This window comes from Vulpes vulpes, chromosome 5 (assembly GCF_048418805.1).
Source record: "Vulpes vulpes isolate BD-2025 chromosome 5, VulVul3, whole genome shotgun sequence".
In the NCBI taxonomy this organism is placed as follows: Eukaryota; Metazoa; Chordata; class Mammalia; order Carnivora; family Canidae; genus Vulpes; species Vulpes vulpes.
The window spans coordinates 87,827,002-87,842,601 of NC_132784.1; the positions used below are offsets into that span (position 1 = coordinate 87,827,002).

At 51.9% G+C, this 15,600-nt stretch overlaps 1 protein-coding gene across 29 annotated transcripts in view; it reads right to left on the bottom strand.

The window, feature by feature from the left end:
* Positions 1-15,600, bottom strand: part of LRRC4C (leucine rich repeat containing 4C) — a 1,155,475-nt gene that overhangs the window by 140,299 nt on the left and 999,576 nt on the right. For 2 of the 29 annotated variants that reach the window (XM_072759165.1, XM_072759173.1), the window contains exon 7: positions 7,506-7,841. The exons of the other annotated variants lie outside the window; for them this stretch is intronic. The gene's annotated coding sequence lies outside the window, so the exon portion shown is untranslated. The remainder of the gene's footprint in view (positions 1-7,505; positions 7,842-15,600) is intronic. 29 annotated transcript variants of the gene reach the window in all.

The window sequence follows — 15,600 nt, forward strand, 5'->3', positions numbered from 1 at the left end:
CGAGGCCGCAGGTCCCGGCGCTGCACAGGCACAGGCAGGGGACCTAAAGCCTCAGGAGCTGCAGCTTCATGGCGTGCTCCCCGCTGTCGCCCGACCAGGAGCTGGGGAAAGAAGCGTCCTGTGTGTGAGCGAGCCCTGCAGAGCCCACCTGGGCCGCCCTGCACCCCGACAGAGCCAAGCAGGTGGCTGTCTGAAGGAGCAAGCGGCCCTGCGCCCAGACTGTCACGGTGACCGGTGACCGGGAGCTGCGGGCCCAGCCCACTAAGCAGTGGCCACCGGGAGCCCAGGCTCAGCTTCAGGGCCCTGCGGGGGGGCGGCCCTCCCAGGGGATCCCACAGCCAGACCACTGCTCCATGCCACCAGCATGACACGCTGGGGGCCCTGGTCGGCGGGGTCGCCTAGCTCCACGTGGAGCCTAGGAGCCGGTCTATCAGGGCAACTAATGACAAACTCCTGGAAGACAAAGGCAGGCTTGCTTTTTGTTTGGTTTTGTTTTTTCTTTTTTTTTTCAAGATCATCAGTTGGAAGTTTATGGGGCAAACTTGTCCTGTTGTGAATTTGGAAGCCGTGCCTCCTCCTGCATGAGGCCCAGGGGCGAGGACGCAGCCCGGGGAGCTGAGAGGCCGACCTGGGGAGCCTTTGCTCTGGCTGCGGAGGCCAGGATGGGGCGTAAAGGACGCTCGGCCCTGCACAGCAGCAAGCAGGAGGCAGAGACCAGGCGGCGGAGCTAGGGAGCACTCCCGCAGCCCAGGGCAGGGCCGGGAGCAGGGGCACCCAGAGCAGGGCCGCCCAGAGCAGGACCAGGAGCAGGGGAACCCAGAGCAGGGTCACCTGGAGCAGGGCTGAGAGCAGGGGCACCCAGAGCAGGGTCACCCGGAGCAGGGCCAAGAGCAGGGGCACCCAGAGCAGGGCCACCCAGAGTAGGGCCACCTGGAGCAGGGCCAGAAGCAAGGCCACCCAGAGCAAGGCCACCCAGAGCAGGGCCACTTGGAGCAAGGCCAGGCTCCAGGCCACTCGTGCTCCAGGTGAGGTCTGCTGGGGGTGAAGGTGGACGGGGAGGAGAAGGGCAAAGCAGGACACCACTGCAGCGACCAGGGCCGGGCGGTGCCAAAAGCCTGGGTGATGGCTGCAAAGGGGCATCATCTGCAGGGATGTGCGGAAGCGCCGCTCTGTCTTGCCAGCCCCGCGGGACGGGACGCGGTTGTCCAGGTACGGTAACATCACGACAAGCCATCAGGCCTCTGCCGTGTGTTTGCCTAAAGCATTAGATTTGGGGATGAGGAGCCACAACCGATGTTAAAAGCACTTTGTGTCCTTTAAACAGAAGACATTGGGTCACACACACAGCCCAAAGGCTCGTGGTTCCAGGAGGCCTCCCAGGAGCCGGTGGGAATTCCTAACACGGGCATCCGTGGTGGGACGGTGCACGTGCAGGTGCCTGTGTAGGTGCACAGTGTGCAAGTGTCAGTGTCCAAAATCCTGCAGCGGCGCTGGGCGTGTCTGCTGCCTGGGCCCTCTGGTGTGATCTTGTGAGCAAAGCACAGTGGGGTACAGCCCCGGGGTAAGAAAGGGGACCTGCGCGGGGTTGCCTGCTGCCTGGCCCAGCGCCTGGGGTCAGCAACCTCACTGCGTGGCTGCTTGGGAACAGCCCTAAAGCGGTGGCCCAGAGTCCCTCCCCTCCAGCCCACAACCATACCCGTCGGGGACAGGAGAGTCTCAGGGACAGTGGCCCGAGTACCCTATGCGTGGAGGATGGACGGGTCTTCCGATGACTACAAGCAAGACGGATGGGGGTAGCAGGGCCACGACGATGGCAGGAAGCGGGTCCTCACTCAGCCCATGTCCCACAAACACCAAGGTTTCCCAGAGCACCCAAGGGCCCGACTCGAGGTGACCTCACACGGCTGATATATTCGCAAGAAAGGGCCCAGGAAAAAGTTTTGCTTTCAGATATCCAGAGTCTGCAGCTTGGCAGCTGCCCGCCACCAAACCCGAGGCTGCAAAACACGACAACACATTGATCAGCAAGGCCCAGAGCACACGGGTTGGGGGGCAGGGACGGGGAGTCAAGGAGCAAGTGAGGTTAAAGGAGAGAGTTGCAGGTCTTTGGTGTTCTGACTGCTTTCAGCTTCCAGAAACCAAGTTTACAAAAAAACAAAACAAAACAAAACAAAAAGAAACCAAGTTTTCATGGCGTTTCGCTGCCGTTGTTTAAATGAAGTCGTCTCTCGTGAAAGGCAGCCTCGCAAAACAGACCAAGCACAGAGCTGACCAGAATTTCCAAGCAGGGCTGTGTCATTTGGTAGCTCTGGGACATGGGTATGTATGTCAACCGAGCCTATCTAAACTTCTCTTTCCTCGTGTCTTTAAAAAATAAATAAATAAAAATAAAAATAAAAATAAAAATAAAAATAAAAATAAAAATAAAAATAAAAATAAAAATAAAAATAAAATAATAATAATAAATGGAGAAAAAAAAAGCTTACTTGCTGATGGATTCCATGTCATCACAAAGGTAGTTCTTGGAAGAGTGTCTACGCAATTGGTCAATGTCAACTATTATCGGCATTTTTTTTGCATTTTTTTTATCATCATTATTATTATTGTGGCTTTTGTGAGGGTCCAAGGAGATCAGATGAAAAAATAACCCACAACAACTCCCACCCTAAAAAGGACGTCAGTGAGCTGGTGTCTGTTCCTAGGCACGGCCTACTCTATCAGCAGCTCGCACTCCCACAGCCCTTCTCGGAAACATCTGGACCTGCCCGGGCTCTCGGCTCGGAGAAGCGCCCAGGTGGCCGGGAATCAGCATCCACGGCGCGGCCCACATGGCGCAAGGACCACAGAGGGGAGCGCTTGCAGTCCCAGGGCCTGGACCACTCATCCTGGGCTTTGAACAGGCATCCAAACATTGGGACCCAAAGCCCAGGGAGTCATTTCTACCCCCTGAGGAGCCGAGGGCCCGGGGCCGCACTCCTGGGACCTCTGTGTTGCAGAGGGCAAGCAGGTGCACCCCTCAGGGATGCCTCACTGCTAAGATCCCCACCACGACGGGGGAGAGGAAATCAAAGCTGGACCGAGGCGCAGCCATGGCTGGTGCAGTTGGCCAGGAACGTGGCTGTGGGGGGTCGTGTAGACAACCCTGTCCAATGAACTGCCACTGCCTGAAGACAAGGCTTTTATTTTATTTTTTTTAAGATTTTATTTACTCAGGAGAGAGACACAGAGAGAGGCAGAGACATGGGCAGAGGGAGAAGCAGGCCCCCTGGGCTGAAAGCAGACGCTCACCCACTGAGCCCCTCCAGGATGCTTTTGTTTTTGCTCTTGTTTCCACACTTTGAGAAAAGCTCCTAAACTCCCCTTCAGGAACAAGAGCCGGCTCCTAGGAGATGAAAGGAGGGATGCAAAAATAGCAATGAAGGCAGGTGAGCAGGTTCCTCTGAAAAACTGGGAGCTCCAGCCAGATGATTTGCAGGAAGGAGGAACCCCTCTAGGTGGTCATTAAATGTAGCGTTTCAGGGAAGTGTGAACAAAATCAACGCTTGTAGCAAGTTACCCTGGGGAGTAGAAAACCCCATCCTCTCTCCACCACCCCCCATCCGACCGGTGGTATTTCCCTGTGGTCATCTCCCCAGCACCTAATTCATCTTGTTTCTTAGCTTCTGAGTTTCATTTGGGTAAAAGGATTGGACTGTCAGCTCCATTGCCCTGAAGCCAGTGCTGGGTCAATGAGGGGGCACAGAACCTAAGCTAGTGCAGTCAGCTCAGGTCCCAGGACGTCTCCTGCAAATGGTGGGACCAGAGTGAGGATCTTTCTTTGGCGGGTGAGTGAGGGAAACAACAGTCTGGGTGTGAAAGTGGCCCCTGAAAGAAGGCTGAGCTACGAGAATTACAGAGAAAACAGCAGGAGTCCCTACGACCTCATTAGCACCTAGATCAAACCATACCTGAACTCTGTGTACTGCAGGACTCTTCAACTGTAAGGGCCAATAAATACCCCCTGCCTTAATTTAGCTAGCATTATTTCTTCTTTCTTTTTTTTTTTTTTTTAAGATTTTATTTATTTATTCATGAGAGACACAGAGAGAGAGAGAGGCAGAGACACAGGCAGAGGGAGAAGCAGGCTCCATGCAGGGAGCCCAACATGGGACTCAATCCCAGGTCTCCAGGACCAGGCCTGGACGGAAGGTGGCACTAAACCGCTGAGCCACCGGGCTGTCCAGTGTCCCTACTCCACTGCCCCCAGCGGGCTCCTCCTGCCCCAGGTCGCACCCCCCCCCCCGCCCCCAGCGGGCTCCTCTTGCCCCAGGTCTCCACCCCCCCACTGTCCCCAGCAGGCTGCTCCTGCCCCAGGTGGAGACCCCCCCTCCCCTAGGGGGCTCCTCCTGCCCTAGGTTGCATCGCGGTCCCCAGCAGGCTGCTTCTGCCCCAGGTTGCCCCCTCCACCGCCCCCAGTGGGCTCCTCCTGCCCCAGGTCGGCCCCCCCACCGCCCCCCTCATTTTTTGTGGAGTGTCAGCCAGCGGGGCTTCACGAGGAGCAGCAGCCGAGCTTTAAGGAGCCAGGAGGCAGCTCCAACTGCAGAGCTCCCCTGGGGGGGGGGCGCTGCAGGAACCTTCCAGAGACCTGCCCGGCATGCTAATCCTCCCGGGCTAGGAGCGCAGGCTGCTCATAGTCAAGCCATTGTTCCCTCTAATTGTCAGAGCCCGGGGCTCTGCACCTGCTGGGGGGGCGGGGGGCAGGGGACCCCCCAAGGCCAAGGCCCAGGGGCGACCCGACCCAAACCCGGGGTGCAGGCCATGGGTCTGGCTCACTCTGGGCCTGAGAGTGACCGCACGGGGTTGGTATAGGTTTGCTGGGATGACGAACAGTTGAGAAAGTGAGAACCAAAGCAAGGAGGGCGGGAGGAGGGAGTGGGGGGTGGGATAGGGACCCGGCCAGGAGATAGGGAGTGAGGGAGGGAGGCGGAGCAGGAGGGCAAGGCTGTGTGCGGCTGAGGGGGGGGCACTGAAAACCAGGGAAGTTGGCTGGAAACTATTGCCATGGCAACGTTCAAACATACAGAGAAAGCCTTCACAGTCCCTGAACACCACTGGGTAGATGTTAACTCTTTGGGGTGTCTTCCCACTTTCTCCTGTTGGAAGCAAGCAGAGGCCCCCGCGGGCCCCCCCCCCCACACACACACCTGCTCAGGTGAGTCCCTCTAGGGATCAGCTGACTAAAGCATCCTCACTCCCTCTGCTCAGGTCACAGCGGGCAGGGCCGGGGGGGGGGGGGAACCTCAGTCCGCCTCCCCGGCTCTCCCTCTCTCCCCTCTCCCTTGCCCCCTCCCCACCTCACTCTCACCTGAGACCTGCCTCAGATTCAGCTGCGAACCCCACAACTGTACAGCATTTCCCCCAAAACCATTCCTGTCTGCATTTGCAGATGCCGAGCACCTTGTCTAACCACATCCCCCGGCGCCCCTACTTGGTTCCTGAAGTTCTCACCATCAAGTGCTTGGTTCAAGAAAATCGGTCTATTGTCCTGAGAATAGTCTCTTAGGCTCCAAGAACCCTATTAAATGAGCGGCTGTACCAACAACAGGATATGTATCGAGGCGTCACAAATCAACCAAAAACTTGTTCTAAGGCAGGGCCACATCACAATTACAGATGATCTTAATCATTAGGGGACAGTATTAGTCATAAGAAAAAGACCTTACTGTTTTTTTTCATGGGTGAACCCATCCCCATCCCAGATATCTACCTTAGCAAGACCTCAGGAAATAGAATTGAACGGCTAAATTCTCCCAAAATTGATTGGATCAAAAAAACGGGCCCCTCCAAGAAAACCGCTGTCTTCATAGTTTATAATTTGGCAAGAACCAGAGACCAAATATAGCGCCTGGTCTTCTAAAGAAACCTTTCCTTGCACGACCCCCCTCCTCCCCCCTCGCACACACCAGATCCTGATGCTTTACCGCAAAGGATGTAGTTAATAGAGAATGATTGCTTTGGAAATTCTGGGACCAAAATGTAGAGAAGATTCAAAAGGAATTTTTTTTCCTAAGATTTATTTATTTGAGAGAGAGAGAGGATCTCTTTTTTTTTTTTTTTTTTTTTTTGAGAGAGAGGATCTCAAGCAGACTCCAAGCTGAAGGTGGTCCCCATCGTGGGGGCAGGGCCCCATCCCAGGACCTGAGATCACCACCTGAGCCCAAACCAAGAGGCGCTTAACTGATTGCACCACTTGGGTGTCCCAGGAGAGCTGGATTTAAAAAGCACCATGAAGCACTACATTAATGTTCTCTTATTTACTCTTATTAGAGATCAACAATAGTAATCTACACTGGAGGGGGGAAAAAAAAAACACCTAAAACTAGAAGAACTGTAAAAAAAGACAAAAGCTAAGAAGAAATGTTCTAATTCAACATAATCAAGATATTTATTTGTATTCAAAAATTGAAAAATAAAACCATAGTAGTCTTTAATATTTAACACTTAAAAAAAATTGAATCCAGGGTATTCTGCTGTTTCCTATGAGAGAAAGGAGTGGGGGGGTCCTTCTGAAGCCTGAAGCCAGAGCATCTCCTGAGACGTACCAGGCTCCCTGAGATCAGCTGTTCACGTGCGAGAAAAAGTGACTACAGCTCACCAAATTGTTCAATCCAGGCATTTTTAAAAATATTTATTTATTTATCCATGATAGAGAGAGAGAGAGACAGAGACAGAAACAGAGACAGAGACACAGGAGGAGGAAGAAGCAGGCTCCATGCACTGGGAGCCCAACGCGGGACTGGATCCCAGGACTCCAGGATCACGCCCTGGGCCAAAGGCAGGCGCTAAACAGCTGAGCCACCCAGGGATCCCAATCCAGGCATTTTTACTAAAGTGACCATCTTTCTTTTTTTTATTTTCCCACTGCATGAGTCCATACTTGGGCAACAGTTAAAATCAAAAGGCAAAGTCCCTTTCCACTAGTCACTCAAGAGGACAAAGGCCCACTTCACGTAACTGTGCAGCCTGTGTGGTTTGCGATTCCAAGGAGCACCTTGGTCTCTGTAAACAATATCCTTTGTGAACAGAACCATCCAGGAGTCTGCATCGCAACGCCTGCCGCGAGCCTATTAGCAGCTATAAATGAGAGCAGAAGAATTCATGCTCGATCTATTTATAGAACTATTTTCAAAACTGGGATCCTCAAAGGCAGCAGCTATTACCAATATTTCTAAAAGTAGATTCAAAATCACGCACGTACTCGGACGATGGCATACGGCAGTTAAAACTCCCTCTCTTTTGGCTCAGTTTACATCAAGCCGTGGCGGCGATGTTTACCTGGGCTATTTCGAGAGTGGTGATTGGCATGTATTTGTTTCAACTGGGGAGAAACGGAGGGAAAAAAAAATTGCAATGTATTTATGGATCAGAGTAGTTCTGAAACATCGGGTCCCTGCAAAGGAAGCAAATAATAAAAACAAATAATAAAAAGTCATCCCAATAGTGCAAATGCCAGAATAATGGCTTACCTATACCATAAGCCAAACTGAAGGAAACTCTTCACCCCAAAGAAGTGTTGGGCCAGTCCGCTCACTTATTGGCACTAGCAGACTGATGGAGCTCCTGTGTACTACGTTAGTTCCACGCGGGAGATGACGGGGGAAGGGGGGGTCCAGAGGTGCTGGGGCGGCTCAGTGGGTTGAGTGTCTGCCTTCAGCTCAGGTCAGGACCCGGAGTTCTGGGATGGGATGGAGCCCCACACTGGGCTCTCTGCTCAGCGCGGAGTCCGCTTCTCCCTCTGCCCCTCGCCCCACTCGTGTGCTCTCTCTCTCATTGTCTCTTGCTCTCAAATATACAAATAAAATCTAAAAAAAAAAAAAAAAAAAAAAACAGATGAGGTCCATATCCTAAAAAATGTCACCATCTAGTGGGTTTTAGCCAAGTCAATAGATGTTACAAGAGTGACAAGAGCTATAGCAGAGCTACGAACAAAAGGCTGATGTAAAAAAAAAAAATAAATAAATAAATAAAAAATAAAAAAATAAAAAAAAAGGCTGATGTAGAGGACAGGGCGCCTGGGTGGCTCTAGGGAATCTGGGGAAGGTTTTCTCAGAGGAGGGGACTTGGCCTCAGGTTAGACGTCTGAGCATCTGCCAGAAGCACGGCTCAGGCCTCGGGAAGCCTGAGCCGCTCGCAGCCTGCGCAGCTGCAGGGAATGCGGGCGGGCGGAGAGGCGGGTGCAGGTGGGCCAGACCCTTCCAGCAAGAGGAGGAGTCCGAGCTCCGTCTGTAAACGGATTTCTAGAGTCTAGAGAAGAGGACGTCCCGCCGTGTTTCTGGGGCTCGTGCTTTCAGAGAAAGAATGAACGGGCCGCGCGGGAGAAAGTCCGTGTCACCAGCAGACATCCAGCAGAGAAGGAGCCGACTCTGAACCACTGAGGGACTAGGGAGCTGGTTTCAAGACGGAGAGAAGGTTGGCGAGCGACTGGAGGAGTCACTGGGTGCAAGGGGCATGGACGAGGTGCTGGTGGTGCCTGAAACTAGAAGTGCCCAAGCCTCGAGGGCAGCGTGAGCAGGGCTGCAGGGGGCCAGAGCCGGTGGGGCCTGGGTGCCCAGCTCCTCTCTCACCATCAGCCCAGCCCATATCTGTTGGGGTCACAGAGAGATGGAGAGTGGGACAAATCCCCAGGGGGGCGGCTTCAACATTTAAGGGGGGGCAGGAGGGCTGAGCCTAGTAAAGGTGGGGAGGGTGAGCAGCGCCTTAGCCTTGTGGTGGGTCTCAGGAGGCCACAGGGGGCCCTGGTGGCAGGGGCAGCAGATGCACTAACCTTGCTGAGAGCCCGGGTGCCCACCGGTCGGGGCACCCCCCCGTTCATGCACGATCCTTACTGAGCACCGAACTTAACTTCAGCCATGACCTGATATCGCACACAGCCATGAGGTCCTCGATGGTCTCCCGGCCCTTTGCACAGCCCTTCTGCTCGGACAGTGAGCGACTTGGGGCAGTTGCTCGCAAGGGTTTCTGAGTGGTCCCTTTCTCACTTAGACGCACATTTGGCTGCAGCCGAAGACTGACAAAAATGTGCGACGTCCACATGCCCTCAGCATCTCACCGTGACCTTTGTGCTAAGAGGAAGCAGGGCGAGGGGGGCCTGCAGCCATCTGGGTCTCAATGAGAATGTCCAGGCTGACATGAGGCCGCACAGCGGCGCGCTGGTGTGTGTGTTCCCAAGTCAACAGGTTTGGATTTACTGATTCTCATCCCGGGGCCTAAAGTCACAAGAAATGTAGCTTCTACTTGCAGCTCCACGGACTATTTGCTATATGACCTTGGACAAATGACTTAGCCTTTCTGTGTTTCAGTTCCCCAGGAGAGAAGCGAGCAGAAAAATACATAATTTCGACGTAGTGACCGGTGCATAGCGAACGCTCAGTAGATCAATGGTAGTCACTACGGCAACCGAGAAATCATACTTGTCACCTCCAGAACTGTTCAAAGCTCCCATGACATAAGCATAGAAACCTGACCTCAGCTTATGCCGAAGCTGAAATAAGTCTATCAACCTTACACAAGTGTCTCATCATCGTAGACTTCATCATACATATGAATGACGCTGGAAAAGATCATCAAAGATAATATTACCGACATTGATAGCAAAGTCAGCCAAACAAAAACAAAAAAAAACAAAACTCCTACATCGTCAGTATAAAGTATAAGGCAACGCACAAGACTTTCAGGTCAATGTTCCCATTTCTGTGAAAAATAACCAAGGATCTCAACAAAAAGAAGAGGGGTAGCATTTAGTACACACCGACCAAGGGCCGAACATGTAGACATCTCAGAGCTCCCAAAACAAGGGCATAAAACATTATTTCCATTTTGATCGTCGAGGAAACCGAGACCTTGATAGGTGAATTGCTCCTCAGGATCCACCTGCTAACAGGTGGGAAACAAAGTTGGGATGCAACGCTTGCCTATTTCAAATCGCTTTATGGTTCCCCTACAAATGCTCTAGAGAGTTCCTTCACTTTTTAAAAAATTTTATTTATTTATTTTATTTTTTTACCCTCCATACCAACCATGGTAACAGTGGCTCTGCTCTCCCCTCAGAGAACTACAGTCCACATTGCAACAACTAGTATCCTGGTATGGATAGGAGGCTGCCAGGAATGGTATAGGATACCGCTAGGTATGGATAGGATACTATAGATAGGATGCTGCTAGGAATCCTGAGTCCCTAGGTAGTCAACTAGGAATGCAGAAGCCGAAAATCGTAGCTTGAAGGAATCTTAGTTTGTACCTTTATTCGTAGAGGAGACTATAAGGCTAACCTAAGAGAGGCAAAGTGACTTAGAGGAATTGTTGCAGCCCATTACTGGCCACACCAAGGGTAGGGAAAACACACTGCATCACCTTTCAGGCCTCCGCTTGTGCGACTTCAGGAAGCCCCTCAGTAGCTGCTTAATATCTGTGCACGTGTGTACGGATGTGACTACGTGCACAGTCAGCACACCCGTTGGTATTTCTCAGATTCCCGAGAGCCGGCAGCCTTGCAGGTATGCGTGCTCCGCTCGCAGGTGCAAACACACAGACACACAGGCATTTGGGTTTTTTGGAGGGGATGTCTCAAACTAGACCCAGTTCATCATTCGAAGACTATTTGCACACTTGCACACTATTTCAGCTTCCCGAGGTGCCGGGAACACGCCAGCAGACAAACGCAATCCTTGCTGCCAGGGAGCGGGACAAGCGCACTGTCTCAGCCGCACCATGATTTCAACCGTCCAATTTACATTTCTCCAGAGAAATCATTTTGAAGGAGAGTAAGATGCAAGAGGCTCTTGCTTCCCTTGGAGAGTCTTTCAAGACACAACTTATAAATCACTGATATTTTCATATTTGTGTCACAAAGCACTCGGTGATCTAAGGAAAGTTTACAGGGACACGGAGTCTACGTTCCATGATACGCTACGCATGTTTTGGTCTTTCCTGAGGGAATGCCATTCACTGAAGCACATCCAGGTAGGTTTTAAAAGTGTAGGAACTTCGCGAAACACGACAAATGGGCAAAGGGAGAGAGAGAGAGAGAGAAACCGAGAAACAGACTTTTAACTATAGAGAGCAGCCTGATGGGACCAGAGGGGCGTGAGGAGGTGGGTGGGGAACAGGTGATGGGGATTGAGGAGGGCACGAGCACCTGGTGATTAAAATAAAGACTTAAGAAGTAGAGGCTTTTACCAAAAATGATTGTACCTATTTGTGTTACTCCCGCCTCCTTAATGTAGCCCACCTTTTAAAAATCTTTACCAACATGAATTCAGAGGAACAGCTTCCCTAAACAAGACCATACCAGTTTTTGTTTTGTTTTTTTTTCACTTAAACTAAAATCATAGATGCTCAGTTTAAATGTGCATTCATTGAATGCCTAGTGTGCATGACACATGCAGTCATCCCCGTGGCCGTCAGTTCTACGTGGGGGTTATTACCTCTGCCTTACAGATGAGCACACAGACCCCTCAGGGAGGTCACGCAGTGCGTGTAACACACGCGAGCCAGGGCAGAGCCGAATATTCGAGTCCACGGAGGACGCCAGAACCCAAGTTCGCCTAATTTCTTAGTCGCTTTTACGAAACACGCCAAAGAAATAAGATGTTATGAAATGGGAAGGACTTTCATCGATGATTTCCATCTCTCCTTAGGGAAAATGATAAGCTTCAGCCTGCTTCCCGCCCCTCCCCCAAATTAACAGATTTTAAATTGTTTTCCTAACTGGACAGAACATATAAACCTCCGGTGGGCAATTGCTGAGCCTGGCTGTCCCGTGACCCTCTGCAGGTAGGCTGTCTAGGATGACAATAATTGAGGCAGTGGGACGCTGTTCCCCTCCAAGAGAGAACAGGTCTCCAGAAACATCTTGAGGAAACGGACAGCACACAGGCTGCCGTCGCGGACAATGAAATTATGAGCAATGACCGCGACTGGCTGCCTCGGGAAGCCACCGGCAGGCTGGTGCTGGAACATCAGCGCGTGCGAACGACAAAGACAAGTGTGTCTACAGGAAATCTGGATTTCATGCACTCCGTCCTGACTTCATCCCACCACGACGGGTGTTTAACTGACACCGGGGTTCCTCCTATCCGGGGGACTGTGCATCCAAGTTGTGGACTTGGGGCCCTTCCTATTAGCGACGGAGCGTTACACTGTCTACTTTATACAATCGCCGAGAAATCTGCCTGTATTTGGAGCATTCCGGAGGCAGGCGATGTAACAGATGGCTAAAATTATACATTTAATATATAGGAGCCATCATATGCAACTTTTAGACCGAAAGTATACACAACAGCATTATTTTCCCCTAAAATCTCCCTCCAGTATTACTTTTGCTGAGATTCAGGCTTCTGTACTTTAAGGAGAAAAATCCTGATTTTCAGCTTCTGGCCTGAAGCAGCATTTCATATCTAAAACGATAATATTGCAGCCAATCTGTCCTGATAAGACATCAAAAGAGGAATGTGGCCACTCCTGTAAGGTCGGTGGCACATTCCCGGGGGCTCAAGTGTAACCACTAGGACTGGTAAAGGGCTCAGCCAGTCTGTACTAGTTCCCAGGAAGTTAAGCCAAACGGATCCGAGACCAACCAGAACCAACAGCCCTCCTTAGAGGGCCTATGACGCTCGGGGGGCTTTGCGTAACGTTGCTCTTAATTCACAAAACAATTTCTAATTTGTTGACATTATCGTTCCCATTAGAGAGATGAGAAAACTGAGTGTCGGGAGCAATTCAAGGTGCTGTTGCCCCGAGGGCGCGCAGCGATGACAGCAGAGTGGGGGGGGGGACATTTGAAAAAGTAACTTCAAAACTTGCAAAATCCAGCAGCTTTCCGGGCCTACGGCCTCCGCAGAATCCGAGTATACGACCGACCACCCTATTCATAAAGGCCGCTCGTCGGGCACTGGGCTTGGCCCTGGAATGAGCTGCCATGGGGTAACTTTCCTGGTCTGGCCTGCTCCAAACTCTTCCTTCCGTCCTCCAGCAAGTTGCCTAACAGGCTGGGCCAACTCTGCACATCAAAAGAAAGGAGCTAGCCAAGCCCCCTCCCCCTTCCCCCCCCCCCCCCCCCCCCCCCCCGCTCCCCAGCTGGGCAATGGGTCCCTAACCAGGTGCACAAAGCATGATGCTACCCTAGATGCTCCATCCGCTCTAGCCCCACAGAACATGTTAGGTGGCGGTGGGTGGGAGGACACATTTCAGCCCACAACCTTAAACATACCTGCACCCCCCCCCCCTCTCCTCTCTCCATCCCCCACGCCCACCAGCCCTTCCCTCCTTCCCTCTCCTTCCCGGAGACGTTTGCATGTGTCCCACTAGTGTTGGGGGGAGGCGGGGGGCTGAGGGGAGCTGACAACGTTTAGCAGAGGAACATACTGGGAGGTCTAACTGGAGTAGCGGTGAAGACATCTGAATTCCAAAAAGGAAGGAAGGGTGGCTGGAAGGAAGGCAAGAAGGAAGGAAGGAAAAGAAAGACAGACCTCCACTGATTGGCAGACGCCAGGCTGACTGCAAGACTGCGTGGGTTTCCCACGTGAAGTCCAGAGCTGAGCAATAAAAAAAACCATCAGAGCACTGTTTTCTTTCTCCGTTTGTCAGCTGTGCTACGTTGCAACTTAACAGCAACTTGAGAGAACTTGAGTCAATCTGTGATCGCGAGCAGAGACCTCCCCGTGGCCACGTAAAAACCGGAACGAACCACAAAAAAAGCAAACAAACACACACAAACCTGCAAGGGATCCTCAGGTCGGCGATAGCCTGCAAGGAGCTCAGGGGAGCGGAAAAAAATAAAAATAATCCTGCACGATTATGTTCATAGGTTGATAAATGTGTTGCCCCATCTGTGTCCCAACAGGAAACATGTGCCCAGAAAAATAAATTAAAGAAGTGCTCAGCTGTAGGCTGGTTAAGGAGTAATGAAAAGGATAAGAATAGATGATGTGAGTGTGAGCACAGACTCAGAGGCTTTCAGCAGGGTGTTTCTGGTTTCTATTATCACCTCTCTAATATAAATCTAACTCCGAGGTGCTTAATGGCTCTCCAGGGACCACCACTCACCAGATTAAATGTGCCCAACACCGTGGAGGGACCCAGGAGGTGTCTGCCTCTTATCTCCTTTGGGATATGCCCCAGTTGGGGCTTTTTTTTTTTTTTTTTTTAGTGTTAAAACTAGGGTTGTCTGAGCTCTCCTACTTAAAACATCCGAGCTCTGCTGCTTAAAACAAGTCAAAGACAGCATACGAATATTGGAGATGGGCTGCTCTTGAGGTCCAGGGCGCTCAGAGTTTATTTCAAGCTCTCAGGACAGGCCCCTTCCTTGACCCTTCTGGATAAAAATGGCAGCTGTGGGGACAGAAGGAGCCAGGCTGTGTATGGTTGATTCTTGTCCAGCTTGGATCCCAGACTGACTTTCGTCTGCTGGTTAAGGCTCCTGTGAGTTACCTGTCTCCCAAGGTTCGGCTGCCGGTCACAATTATGGCATCTCTAGGCCTCAGTTTCCTGGTTTTACGGGCGTGAGGTCTCCGAGGAGTCCTCTGGCTCTAAAGTTATGTGAGTCCATGACTCTGACGGAAGGCCCCAGAGAGGAATAGGGAAGGATGAAGAGGAGGAGTTCTGTTAGGAAAAGCCAGCCAGCCAGCCAGCTCCCTGACCCTGGAAGCCATGGGGAAGGAAGAAGACGGAAAGAGGGGTGATGCTCCAGGCCCCTCCAGGCCCCTGGGCTCTCTAAGCCTTTTCAGCCTTCTCTTATTTTTCTTTATCGGCCTCTCTCTCTCCCTCTCTCTCTCTCTCTCTCTCTCTCTCTCCCAAGACAAAGCTGGCACATGAGAAGCACCGACATACGGACCTTTCCTTCAGCTGCTTGTCTAAGTTACCACAGGACACTACATGTCTGCCTTTCCTCCAGAGCCCTGTCTTGGGGGTGCTGGGGAGGTTTCTGGCAAAACCCAAGCCAGCCGCCCAAGCCACCTTCCATCTCTGTGCAGCCTTTCTGCTTCCAAAGAAGTGGTTGGTTTGAAGGGAGGTGGGGTTGAAAAGAAGTGGGTCCTCCCGCCCGTTCTTAGCACTGGTGGGAACCTAGGTCATCCGAAGACCACATTTGAGCATCTGTATGCACCAGAGAGAGACAGAGAGAGAGAGAGAGGGAGGGAGAGAGAGAGAGGAAAGTGCAGCCACCTCTCTCCACCACTTCCTCCCCCCTGCCCACTCTCCCTCCCTCCATCCACCCACCCGCCAGAAGCCAGCCTTCCCCAGCCTGGTTTATTATCATATTTTTGTGTTAATACATTCGGTTGATCTGCAATGTCAGGTTGGATAATGAAATTTAAATTGGGTCCCTTCGATTTCCAATGGCTAAACATTTGTGCCTCCAACTCCAGGGCTGCCATGCAACTTAAACGCATTCTAGAGTGTCAATCACTCAGCACAGGCACCCCACACTGCAGCGGCTTTCTTGGGGAGATTTTTTTTTTTTCTGGTGAACGATTGCAAAGGCGTTTGCCCAGGATGCAGACAACCTGCATCATTATAGCAAACCGGCTCACTGGTGAGCACAACCTGATGGAACAAACGCCTGGG